Genomic DNA, 13701 nt, shown 5'->3' on the forward strand with positions numbered 1-13701 from the left:
CATCCTTTTCTCTTGTCTTTATTTGTTGATACAGTTAATAAAGAGCTTTATGCAGGTCCTGTGATATCCAAAACAATCTAAGCTGTTATTAGTAAGAGGTTAGATTTTTAAAGGAAGCTGCCACTCTTTCTAAGCAGATTCAACAAGCATAAGACAGGAACAGAGTATGGGCAGGTACTGCATGCTGCTCTCATTTCTACACCCAGTGTTTAGAATGGAAATCTAGGTATATCTCTGAAAATTACCTCTCCTATCGCTGATGTGTGATGTTCAATTTCTGCAACAAAGGTAGCGAGTGTGCCAGAAAGGTCTATTTCATAGAACCACAGAATGTCCTCAGTTGGAAGGGACCCACAAGGATCACTGAGTCCAACCCCACCTCCATGCAGCACCACCCAAAACCCAAACCCAATGTCTGAGGGCGCAGTCCAAACGCTCCCTGAGCTCCGGCACTCAGTGCCATGCTCACAGCCCTGGGCAGGCTGTTCCATGCCCACCGCCCTCTGGCACAGACCCTGTCCCTCACCCCCAGCTGCCCTCCCCGGATGCAGCTCCATGCCTTTCCCTGGGGCAGAGCTCAGCGCTGCCTCTCCGCTCCCTGTGAGCAGCTGCAGCCGCCATCAGGGCTCCCCTCATCTCCTCTGCTCTGCGATGGCTCCCCTCATCTCCTCTGCTCTGCGCTGAGCAAACACAGGGAGCTCAGCCACACTTCATATGTCTTGCCCTACAGACTCTTCCCCATCTTTGTTGCCCTCTTTGTACAGTTTCTAATAATTTTATCTCTCAATACTCCCTTTAGCATCTTCCACAAATTTACTTAATATAACTTCCAGGTCTTTACTGGAGTCATCCGTAATAACATTAAATAAAACTGGTTTGAAAATAGGGTCCTATGGAATCGCATTAGTGGCAATCAAGACAACTCTCAGGCCACAGACTCCCCTTGCCCAACACACCACGTTTTGGTCATCATGGAGCATTCTTAGGGTTACACTGTCATGGCTGTTTGTCACAAGCTGATGACCTGTATAAATATGGGGACCCTGACAACAAAACACCAGTTGCACAGCAACTTGCACCTTGGTGGCAGCAACAACTGACACAAGGAACACTTTGGAGAGTGGCTTTTCCTCCCACTGTAAGAAGCTAAAGCTTCGGAGAAGCACCAGCAAAGCCAAGACAATAGATATTGATCCACCTGAAGGTGACAGCGAGCCCATGGAGGTGGACTTACCCCCAGAGGAAGAACCAGTGGAGGTGAATTCACTTCCATCAGGACAGGGCAGGCACTATAACATCATGCTTGCCCAAAGATGTTGCCACATCCATCAGCGGTGTGCCAGGGGGTGTCAGTTTCAATCTCAGGATTGAATTGTCACCATCTGCCAGAGCCCTTGCACTAGCTGCTGCTCTCTGACACCTTTCTTCCCCATCCCTCATCCTTCCCCAAGACCCCTCACCTCTTCTTTCTCAAGCTCTGAGAAACAGGGAAAGACTGGGATGGGACTGATATCCTCTGAGCTACTGCACAGGGACAACAGAAAGAGTCCAGACAGCCGTGATCTCCTTGCAACCTCCAGGCAAGCCCTGAGGAAGAGGGAAGGACTGGTCTGGCATCCTCTGAGCTGCTGCATCCAGACATCAGGAGGAGTCCAGCAGACAGCCCTGAGCTCCCTGCAGCCTCCAGGAAGTGTCAGAGAAACTACAGAGGCAGTTGTTCCTTTGGAGAAGCAGAAGACTTTGGTTTGGATTAGAAGAAGGGCTGAAGTTCAGCACGAAGGTCCATTCCAGTTGCTCCATTAGAACTTTTTTCAGGACAGGATGACAAACAATTTAAAAGGACAATAGAAAATAATAATAAAACAAATCTAAGCAATTAAAATAAAATAAAATAAAATAAAAAAGCAAAATGAATAAGTTCTTCTCCCTTCTTCATACTTCAGAATCTGCAATGGGACTCCCGGACTCTCCAGCATGGAACAATTTCTCCCTGTGGGGCGAGGGCCCAGCCCTGGCCTTGGTCTGCAGGGCAGGCCCAGCTCTCTGTCCATGCCCAATGGCAGCAGTGAGCTCAGCCTCCAGACAGAACATCAGGAGGAGGCAAATAGGCTGATGGCATCAGGATTCGCAGGAGAGCATGGCCTGGGGCAGGTGCAGAATCCAGCACTTGCTCTTGTTCAACCCTGCACTCTGGGATTGTAGAGAGATCCACTCTCTTAGGGAGCAAGCTACCATAAGCAGCACAGAAATACTTTTTGCAGTAGATTTCAACCTCAGAGGACAAATCCAATATTAATTGGATTTCTGCATAGAATATCTCGAGTCTTAAATTTCTCTGGTATGATATGATTTGCTCAGCTGTCGAACTACAATGTCTAGATTTATGTACAAGCACATCCATTTGATGCATTGTTTGTAGACACTGCTGAAACACCTCCAAACCTGCAAGATTTCAGCAGCAGTAGGATGCTGTGGGGGCTGCGGAGAAGCTTTTCATGTTCTCTCCATAGAGAGCTGGAGAAGATAATATAATCCATAATTCTTCTACAAAGCAATGTCACTCATCCAAGGCACTTTCCTTTTAGCCCATTAATTTGTAATACAGTTTGTAAAAAAGAAAAAGTTCAAAATGATGCAAATCTCTATAAAACAGCTCTGAGTGGAGAAACAGTGAGGGGCCAGTTGCTTAGTGATAATCACAAAGACAGGGAAGAAAACACTGCAAGCCCAGCTATATCTGTGCAGTCAATGTGATGAAAAGGCCATGGCCTTGCAAAGGAAACAACATTGAGCTGCTTTGTTGTGTTGCTTGCAAAGATTTCCTATATGCTCATTCTACTTGATTACACTCAATACTGATAATTAGGTCTTTTGACTCCAGGGTTAAAATTCTCCTACTAAGTAATGCTCAGAGTTCTAATATATTGTTATTGTGACCTTGATAAGGAAGTCTTTAAAATCAGGTCCTATTTCAAAGCAAAGAATAATCCGATGTGTCTTGCATATACTGTGTGCTCCTCACAAGTACTTAAAACTCAGAGATTAAGCACTATGAAGGGTGTTCAGATGAGGCTCACAAAACATGCTGATGATTTGAAGGCTGCCCTAAAAAGTAGTGCAAAGATTTAAGCAACCATAACAAAATGGCACAAAGGGAAATTCAGATTGCCCACTATCTATGCTTACGTACAAACAGAATACTTCTACTCTGTGTGTGCACAGCTGAATTTGCAGCATCCTCAGGATTTCTAACACTTTCCCTTGAGAGCATATATGCATGCCAGCAGACAAGGACCTGTATACCACGAACTACTGGACAAGTACCAGACATATGACCAGTCCAAGCCCTTTCATAGGACTAGGACAAACTCCATCCCTCATCTGGGGCCACCAGTGCAGCAACAGCTGTGGGGGACAAGCACACTTTAGACGAGATCTTGCCAGCACCAATGGCTGTACCCACCCATGCTTTTTAACACAGACACCCTGAAAAATGTCACGTTTCTGCTCCTTCTCTCTTCTTTTCAGCTAAGATAAAGTGATTAGTCATGGTAAGCATATGGGAACTGTTGATCATAGCCTGAAGCACTGATTGATCACCTGAGGTGAGCACTGAGTCAGCCATGGAGCACAGGTGAAGGCGATTCAGCTGTGTGATGGAAGGGCTGGAGCCTGGCTGCACCTCTCTTAGACCCCATTTGAGGGCTGACTGCTATTGGAAATGGTCTCTTTCCTGAGATCTCTGCTTTTGGAGTTTTCTAGTATAAGCCTAGGATATGGGTGAGCATTTCTTTTTTGATTGTCTCTTTACACCATGATAATCTTTCTAACTATAAATCTGTAAAATGCCATCCTAACTGTGCTGCTCTTCTAACTGTACATTTGTTAATTGTACTGCAAGCTAACCAGGATACTACTAGCTGTTACTAGCTATTGGCGGCTGGGAGGGCTTGGCAAAAAAGCAAAGTGCAGCCTGATGCAAGGTTGTGATTTAAGGTCCCATCCAAAAAGTCATTTTGTTACAATGAACTCTAATTTCTGTGGACTAACTTAATGGGCAGGAATTCTCAAGAAGCCTCTGATGCTAAAACTAGCCTGGTAATGTGAGGTGGGGCCTGCAAGTGATATTTAGGCTATGGAGAAGGCAAGCATTAATTCCACAGAAGGTGGTGCTAGGTGAGAGATCTCAGCTGGTGAGCTAGCACTGATTGTGTTGTTTTGCCAGCATTAAATCTGTGGAAGTATTAGTCACGTTCCCATAGTCAAAACTAAGCTTCCTGATAAAGTAGGGCATCAACATCTTTATTAGCTATGAAAAACATCGTGCCTCCTCTGCACATCAACAGCCAGAGCCAGCTGGAAAATCTTGGCAGGCTTTTTTTCTTTTTTTCACCCAGAAATTTTTGTCTGTTCAGAAAAACATCCATTGGAGGAGCCTAAACTTTTAACAGAATTTGGGGAACTTTCATCTTGAGGGTGTAGTCCAGGACAGGATTTCTGCACCCCAAAAGAGCATTGGCAGCATGCTAAGATAACCACACTTCTTTTGCTATGGGAAATGCCTCTGTTTGTCCTTCCTCAGGGATCTCCTCACCCTGTGTGTGGTACAGGCAGGGCCTGAAAGACATTACTGAAAAAATGAACAAATTCTTTGCTTGTAAAATGAAATGCTATTATTTAGTAAAATTCTTATGAGTTTAGGTTTAGTGTTTTTTTGTTTGTTTGGCAAAACCTTACCTCTTGGATCTCTTTTTAGAAACAAAGCAAGATCTCCAAGCACTAAGGATCCCTGAATAATATATGGAAGAGATGAACTAAACAATATTACCTTAAGATACTATCTTTCGAGTTAGATATAGGAAAAATTTCAGGAAGAGCAGTGAGGCAGTGGCGCAGGTTGCCTTGGGAGGTGGTGCAGTCAGCATCCCTGGAGGTGTTGAAGAACCGTTTTGTACTGAGGGACGTGGTCAGTGGGCATGGTGGGGTGGGTTGGCAGTTGGACTCGGTGATCTTATATGACTCTAGCATGTAAGTTTTATACTGACTGAAAGATCTAGCTGCCAGGACCCTCTGACTGAGTTGCAGGCATTATTTGGTATCAGCTAAGCAACTGTTCATGCTATAAAGCAGCTCAAGATGGCAGAGAGCAGATGTAGTTAAGAGACCTAATTCACTTTGTTAAAGAAACTATTTTTCTACTTTTCCTGGTTACCCCAGTGGACCGAGTTAAAATAGATCTGTTTGTGTCTTCAGGCTTTCTGGGAGAACTAACTTAATACTAGTTCCCAGCAATCAAGAAAGTGTCCTCTGTTATGTTCTTCAGCTAAATACTTTCTGTCTAGAGTTATTATCATATCAAAATATTACTTTGTCATCACTATTTGTCCTCAGCTTTGCCATTCACTCCTGAAAAATCCAATCTAGTCTCCACAACCTACGTTTCTCCTAAAACACTTTGTGATTCTGGAAAACAATTTATCTTGAGAATTTCATAAAATAGCAGGAGCAAATGAGCATATCAATCACATGCATTCCTATCTGTAAGAACTTCTGGCACTTTAATGCAACATAGTTTAATTTCCTCAAAATAAGAATAGTTTTTTTCATAAAAGGTACCTTTTAATGTTAAGATTACTATAGTTGAATAATCTGAATGACATTTCTGATTCTGTTTCCAGCTCTTGTGAGCAACAGCAAACAGGTGGGAAGGTCTTTCTGACTAAAAGTGTTCCCTGAATCCAGCTAGAGACTACCAGCAGTGGCTATTTACAGTATTAGAAGACAGATTTACATGCCCCAAATATTTTTCAAGTGCTAAATGAATTAGTCAATATTTAAAGGCCATATAGGATTAAATTTTTCCTTCAGTTGCCCTGCACACGTTTCTACTGCTATTTCGCACACATAGTACACAGTGGCAACCTGCTATTTCCACTACTTGGTGCTGCACTGTGGGAATCAGATTTCCATGAGAGTAGTTCCTGACCCAAGAATTTGCAGTTTAAGAGGTCACCAGAACATTCACATAGGTGTTGCTTTGAAAGGCAACAGACATGAAACCCGAGGTGAGAGTTCAAACCAAGGTTTTAGGTTCACTGTATGAACTGCAGTTGTCATGCACATCGGGCATTCCTTTAGCATCTATTTTCACAGAAAAGAAGACGCGGGCATTATGAAAATTGTTGGTGAACCACTGATTTCAGGCAGCTTTATGGTCACTTTGAAATCCACACATCCCCCTAGTGAAAAGACACGGTAAATGCAAAGAGCGTGGATGCTCATTCAGAAACAAGAGGTCAGCCCAGGCTGCAGGGCCCAGGGACCATGCATGGGGCTGGGAACAAGGCCTCCCTCCTGCCCCAGGTCAGCACCCGAGGGCTGTGCCCATCACACATGCCTCACACCTTTGCCTCCTTTTATCATCTCAGCAGTGTCTTTGTTGGCTTTTGTCCTGCTATTTTTTTTTCTGGAGTTAACTAATACCAAAAAAGCCATCACATTGCTCTGTGTGACCCCATGCGTAGCCTCTCAGCAGTGCAGTGTGCCTGGCTGCACTGCAGGTTGCCAGGAGGCGGGTAAGTATTGACATCTACCTCCTTCCCACTCCACAGCTAGCCAAAGGGGAGGACAAGGATATCAGAAAACAGGCCTCTGAAGAAGTAGTGTTAAAATAAATACTGCACACAGTGTCCAGCCTTCTAAACAAGACGGAGATGTGTAATTCATCTGTCCATTTTAGCAAATACAGCCTCTAAAGTAAGGCAATACTGTGTGTTCATGGAAGTCTGCAATTAAACTAAAGTAAAATGTTAGCTAGAAATTCCCAAACAGACTCACAACTAGAAATAATCGTTTGACTGTGGGTACACCTTTGAATTTGCTCAATGGCTAGGAATGGCAAAATGGGAGGACCACAGAGTGTGTTTAAGTGGCAAAATGCTATGTGAAAATGAGATACAAAGGTTATTAGACCTTGTGAAGAGACACGGCAGCAAGTATATCCCTCCAAAGGTGGTGCTTTCCGTCCAGTTTGGCTTAGACATGATCAGCTGAATAATTTCAGGCATCATTCTTAGCCCACAGAAGGCAACAAACAAATTTCACTTGTGTTTTTTCAGATGCCTGAGTATGCAATGCGAATGTGAACCATCACCTGGCTCTTTTCATGCTTCAAGATAGAATATGAAGAACAAACATATTCTGCAAGTAAAAATTGCTATTGAAGGCATTTATATCTACAAGAACAACTTTTTGAAAGTGTAAGATATTTACATTTATTTGTAATTTTACTACACAGCATAAACTACATGTAAGAATGCTTTTCCTGTAAATTCACGTGGTCCAAGGAGGAGGTTCACTTGTTGGAGTAATTCTGAGAATTCAGACTTATCACATGGTTAACGTTAGATGGTTGACTTAGATGTCAAAGTTAGCTGCAGACAAGAAATAATATTAGATCTTTTGAAGCTGTGTCGCTTCCCTCTTTTACTTACAGGTACAACTTGGGCTTTTGATTTCAGTCCATAGAAACCCTTGTTCCTGTGTCAGGGCAAGCTGTGCTCTTAAACAGGTAAAACAGCTGGGCACAGGTTGAGTTTGAGCAGAATTCCCAAGGCCATGTAACTTGTGGTTGATGACTTTCAGGCTTATCCCTTTCTAAGCCTTCTGTAAGGAATGCAACTTTTGTTAATAGCTGGTTGGTTTAAATAATTTTAATGGTGAATTTATGTGGATGTTAGGTCTTGATATTTTTCCAAATGAATCAGTTACAATGGGAAGAACGGTGAGAAAACTAAACTAACCTCATTTTCCCTGTAGACAGATGTATCTCATTAGCTTAAAAGACAATTGAAACTACAGACCATGTTTCTTCTTTAATTGTTCCAGTTTTCAACAATTCATTTCCAATATCTCAGATCTTAATTCCGATTTCTTGGAAGATGAGCATTATATCCATCTTATCTTACAGATTGGTTACAGTTAATAAGATTTAACTAGCAAAAACGGGCAGGAGATACTACTTTGGTTTATTAATATTTCTGTGTGCCTCTGGAAGAACACAAGAACGGTGTACCACATTCTTAATGCACAGTGCATTTTTGGTAGCAAGAATACACAAAAATATTCTGTGCTCTGACAGTGCCTCTCCTGGTGTCCTTCTGAGCTGCAGTCTGATTATGAGCAACAAGGGCTCACAGCAGCTCAGCCAGCAGGCAGGTTAATGCCAATCAGCACAGAGTGGAAGGAGCAATTTTGCTAGGAGGTCACAGCAGACAGGAAGGATGAAGTATTGTGGCCAGAATAAAAGATGTCTCCCACGATGCTCAGAAGGAAACAGAGGTCAGAATGCAGCTATTTTAGCTACGTGCTAATACGAAAGTAGGTAAAACTAGCACTGAATCATACTGTCTCAGATGAAGCTGTATTTTTGCTTCCTTAAATGCAAATTCATCAGACAAGCTCCAAGTTAAATTTGTTTTTATGCTTTTTGTGATCAGTGTTGGTTCCCCACTTAAAATGTTTCCAGCTATAGAGCAAGGAATTTTTTTCCTATCAGATCTGGATTAACTGAGAAGCCTGATATAATAACTAACACAGGTATTTGTTGGTTAAGCAGGGCAGCTTTCCTAAACTTGAAGCATATGCAGTTATTTTTTGATGATGGTGGATATAAACAAGCAATTACTATTAGAAAAAAATTATTGCGAAAATCTTATCGCTTCCATGCATCCTTTTGTACTTTCAGCCTGCTCCAAGCTTCCAGCAGAGCATGGAGCAAGGCAGTACCAGCCAGCTCATTCAAATCCCTTCCACAAAGCTGAGGTTACTTTGCTGATGCCAGATTTCAGTGGCAAAATGGCAGACACAGGTCGAGCAGCAGTGTTACCACCAGAAGGGGACATACCTTTCCTTCCTCACAGCTTCCTCAGAAATCCAGTAAATTATTCAGGCTGCAAAGAGTAATGTCACTTCACAGCTGCTATCTAGGGTGCCCTGATTTCAGGAAACTGTTAACACACTGAGGGCCTTCTGGCCACAAGGATCATAGAATGGCTTGATTGGAAGGGACCTCAAGGATCATGAATCTCCAATCCCCCTGCCACAAGCAGGGCCACCAACCTCCCCATTTAATACTAGACCAGGCTGCCCAGGGCCCCATCCAATCTGGCCTTGAACACCTCCAGGGACAGGGCATCCACAACCCCTCTGCACAGCCTCTTCCAGCACTTCACCACTTTTTAGATGAATAACTTCCCCTGATATCCAACCTAAATCTTCCCTCCCTCAACTTAAAACCATTTCCCCTTGTCCTACCCTTGTAAAGAGTGGGCTCCCCTCCTGTTTGTAGGCTCCCTTTAGGTACTGGAAGGCTATAGCTAGGTCATCTTGCAGCATCTCTTCTTCAGGCTGAACAAGACCAGCTCCCTCAGCCTGTCTTTGTGGGGGAGGTGCTCCAGCCCCCAGCCATCTTTGTAGCCCTCCTCTGGACCATCTCCAGCAGCTCCCTGTCTTTCCTGTATTGGAGGCCCCAGTTAGCAAGTGTAATTCCTATGAAAGCTCTCTGCTCACATGCATCTTCTCATAAGCTAGATATCCCCTGATAGCAAGTCCTGTCTGTAGCCCTACAGAAGAGCTTGTAACCCACAGCTCTGTCAGCAGTAGGACAAGATCTGGAACCTGACATCTCTTTCTGTGGACACTGATACTTACTAAAGACTAAGCCTAGTATCTCTTTTTTCTCCATGGATCGTTTCTCATCTACATGGATGTCTGTTTTCATGAAATATGCAGAAATGTAATATCTCTGTGGTCTCCATCCCAGCACAGTCAAATTTGGATGAAGTGGCACAATGTTCAGTACCTACTCAGCAGCCAGAGAGGAATGACTGAAATAAATGGGTACACATATGCCATGTGCAACACCAGCACTGCAGACAAGAAAAAAATGAACTGCCCTACTGTTCTGACTTGTCCACTGAGCAGTGACACTGCTATTAATGTATAATCACTTACTGCCAGCCTTATTTCTAATAGAAAGCTTTTGAAAGAACTTCTGAAAGAGAATCTCCATAGTTTACCCTGGTTGTGCCAGTGGGTAATATTTAGAAAACAGCGCATTAAAGCAGTTGTATGCTGCTTCTGTTGGAGGAAGTTTTATAATCAGTCAGTTGCTCAATTCAGTCAGCATGACTGAAAAAGTCATTTCTCATCAACTGCAGAAGGTATTGTCATTGTTAGAGCGTAGTATTGTCACCAAAGAGAAAAGGGCAAGCAGCAATCATTTCCTAGATCTGCAGCTCAGGAAAAGTGCCACTCAAGTTCTGAAAACATACAGTAACTGCAAGTACACTCCACAGGCTTAAAAGCAGTAAAATTGTAGAATATATTGATGGATGTGGAATGATCTGATGATTATGGATGAAGTGTCCAAGGGGGGAAAAAAATAAATAAAGATACAGGAAGCTATTCTGACTGTAAGGCTCCACACTGTGTGTGTCAGCCACCTCAACATTATTAAGTGGACTTCAATGTAAGGTCTTAATGGCCCCAGTACAAGAAACTGAAGCTAGGAGTCAGTCACTGAGGTTAGTTCAATGTCCAGCAGCAAGGTTAATTAGGATTTGGATTCTGGTTTGCTGTTGGTCAGTGTCACCACCCAAAGTTGAAGGCTCTTGTAGTTTTTTTCCTAAGAATACTGCTGAAGATGCCTTCGTGTTTTCTTCAGTCAACCTGAACCACAAAGAAGATCCCGTGACATTCTGTCTTCACCACACCACTCTTTCTTTTTAAGGGCAATTTTTTTTTTTTTTGGAGCAATTTACTTTTCCCAGGTTATTTACTATTTTATTACGCTCTGCTTATTTCTTATTCCACTGCTACTGTTTCTAACTCCGTGGCTTTTCTAGTGCTGATCCACCAAATTTCAATTTCTTCTCCTTTTTAAAATTTTTTTTCATTCAGAAATCATATTTCCAAGTCCTTTTTGGCAGTGAGATGGAGGTGTCACGTACTTGCTGGATTGCAGATGCCTTCCTCTTATGTTCAATATTTTTTTTCATCCAGCCACTAAAAGACGCTGATTCTGAAGGCAGATTCAGTGGTAGGTGTGTGGCTGTGTACCATATAGCTAAAGCAAAGGTATGTTTTATTTAGATAATTTAAATATAATTTGAGAGTTAATTTGTATTCTCCTGTTTGATCGATTAACTTCTCTTCTATACCTGTATTTTTCCAAATTTCAAATTCCAGCTACTTAGTTTCTTAAACTCCAACCAGGAGATGGTTTGTTTGTTTTTTTTTTTTTTTTTTTTTCTTTTTAGAGAAAGAAATGAATGCAATGAAATTAATGAATTTTAACCTAAAGCAGCAATTCTCTCATGGGGACTTAAAACTGATTAGTGCCACTTTCTACAATGTTCAGATCAGAAATGAGCATGAAGATAGCTGGTCAAGCAGCATGATTACAAGTATGTATATATTTATTGCAAATGGCACAGATGACTTTTAAGCTTTGTAAAAGCTCTGTGTGAGAGGTCCTTATTCCTTTTAGGATCATTCTTTGCCAAAAACTGAAGCAGCACAAAATGTGCCAGAGGGAAACATTGATTCCACACAATCAATAATTTTGATTTTCGTGCTGTAATTCTATAATAAATTAGGAATCGGAGGATTTACCAAAAAAAGCCAGATGGTCCATTATGAAATACACCAGCTGTCCTTTCTCCTCCATGTCTCATTTTAAACTAGTGGAAAACACAGTTACTTTAATCTACTCTGTACGGCCCTATAATAAAAAAAAAAAAGCAACCAAAATAATGGTTGAAATACCAGCCACTCACTGCATTCACACAGTCTACCCTCATATGTCACACAGTGTAATTACTTTGCAAAGCAGATCACACATCTCCACTGAGGCACCTCTGCTTTCAACACCACAGCGGCTGTACATCAATTAATAGCTGTACTACTACTATATTTATTTCTAACAATGTCAGCAGTAAGCTCTGGTTTCCAAGTGCATCCATTGGTATCCAAACACGACTGCTGTCTATCAGAGTTCACGATGACAGTGCAGACAAACATCTTTTAGTATGAATCTAAGACAGTTTTAGAGAGTGGTGTATATATCTGGAAACACCATAATTCAACTGGCAAGCAATAAACCTTTCTCCAAAATGCCCATGTATTTGAATGGAAGGCAAGGAGGAAAGAAGTTGCTTAAAAATCACATTTGTGCTTAGTATCTTTGGGTGCTAACTTTGGAAAACCAATATAGAAAAGAATAATTCTTGGGGTTGTAGAAGGATACTTTCTTAGACACCCTGGACTAAAACTCTCCCCTATTTGGTTTTAGTTGTATTTCTTATGGGATTAATTTGGCATACTCTGGGAATGTAACAGACTATGCACATTATTCACATCTCAGCCTCAATTATTACAGCACAGATGAAAACTTCATGCTAAGGTTTCCTGGAGTTAACAAATCTATCCCTCAGCCAAGCATGAAGATGTAAGCAGTGCAAAAGGAAGCAGTCCAGTGGGATGTTTTTCACAAGACAATTCATTTTTAAAATGTTTCCAGTTGCCTCAAGAAGACTTAATTCCTGTTGCTAGGTGAGTGTATCAGTAATGTTTAAAATACAGCCCAGTAAAATTTGTGTGGGATTTACTCACCTATGTAGCTGTTGTTTATGTGTTTCTAAATATCAGCCCTTCAAAAACTCAGGGAAAGCTGGTCGAACATATCAGTGTTAGATCTGCAGCCACAACTTCTCCACACTGGTAATGTAAATAACGTTGCTGGGGAGGCTAAGCACAAACACTTGCTTCTCTTGCCCCATCCCTGGAGGCATTTGAGGCCAGGTGGATGGGGCCCTGGGCAGCCTGATCCTAGTGGCTGGCAACCTGGCCGTGGCAGGGGATTGGAGCTCGATGATCTTGAAGGTCCCTTCCAACCCAAGCCATTCTATGATTCTCTAAGAGAAGGAAAAAATAGTAATTTCATAGACTCGACATGAATTGAGTCACATAAATTCTTTTGTCTCTCTTGGAAATTGACAGTCACCTCTGAGTATATCAGTTATTCTGAAAAAAAATATGTTTTTAGACACTAGGATTCCCTGTTTATTTTCATACACACAGTATCCAGTATTTCTGTGACTGTTAAAGTGTCTAGGATGAACAAGAAACTAGTGAAGCACAGAAACAGATAGCAAAAGCTGAATTAGCTTTAAAGCTTAGATATGGTAACGAAGCATACCACTTACAAAACATAGGAGAGGCAAGCATTTATCTTTATTTCCAAATAAGACAGAATTTCAGAATATAAGTTTAAACATCTACTGTAGCATTACTAATTCAAATGTTCAAATGTGGAAATAACTCATTTCCCCCCTTAAGCTGTTTATTTAATTTTTAAGTCATTTATACTTTATTAATCTACAGTTTCAATAAATGTTTCACACCGTTGGTTTTGTTTGTTTTTAATAGTATGACTTTGTATTAAATCTCTGCCTCTTACTTTAGGCATTTTCAAAAGACAGTTACCTTGATTCCACTCCGAAGGATAATGTTTATACTACCTCTCCTTAGCAATATTTTTGACTGAATGCAATCTGTTTTTTGACATAATCCACAGCTGCTTCAGAACGTCCTTTCTGAGGCTCTAGTCTTTTTTTTCCAAAGGGCTTTCATGAAGAA

This window comes from Tetrao urogallus, assembly GCF_951394365.1.
Source record: "Tetrao urogallus genome assembly, chromosome: 7".
Lineage (NCBI taxonomy): Eukaryota > Metazoa > Chordata > Aves > Galliformes > Phasianidae > Tetrao > Tetrao urogallus.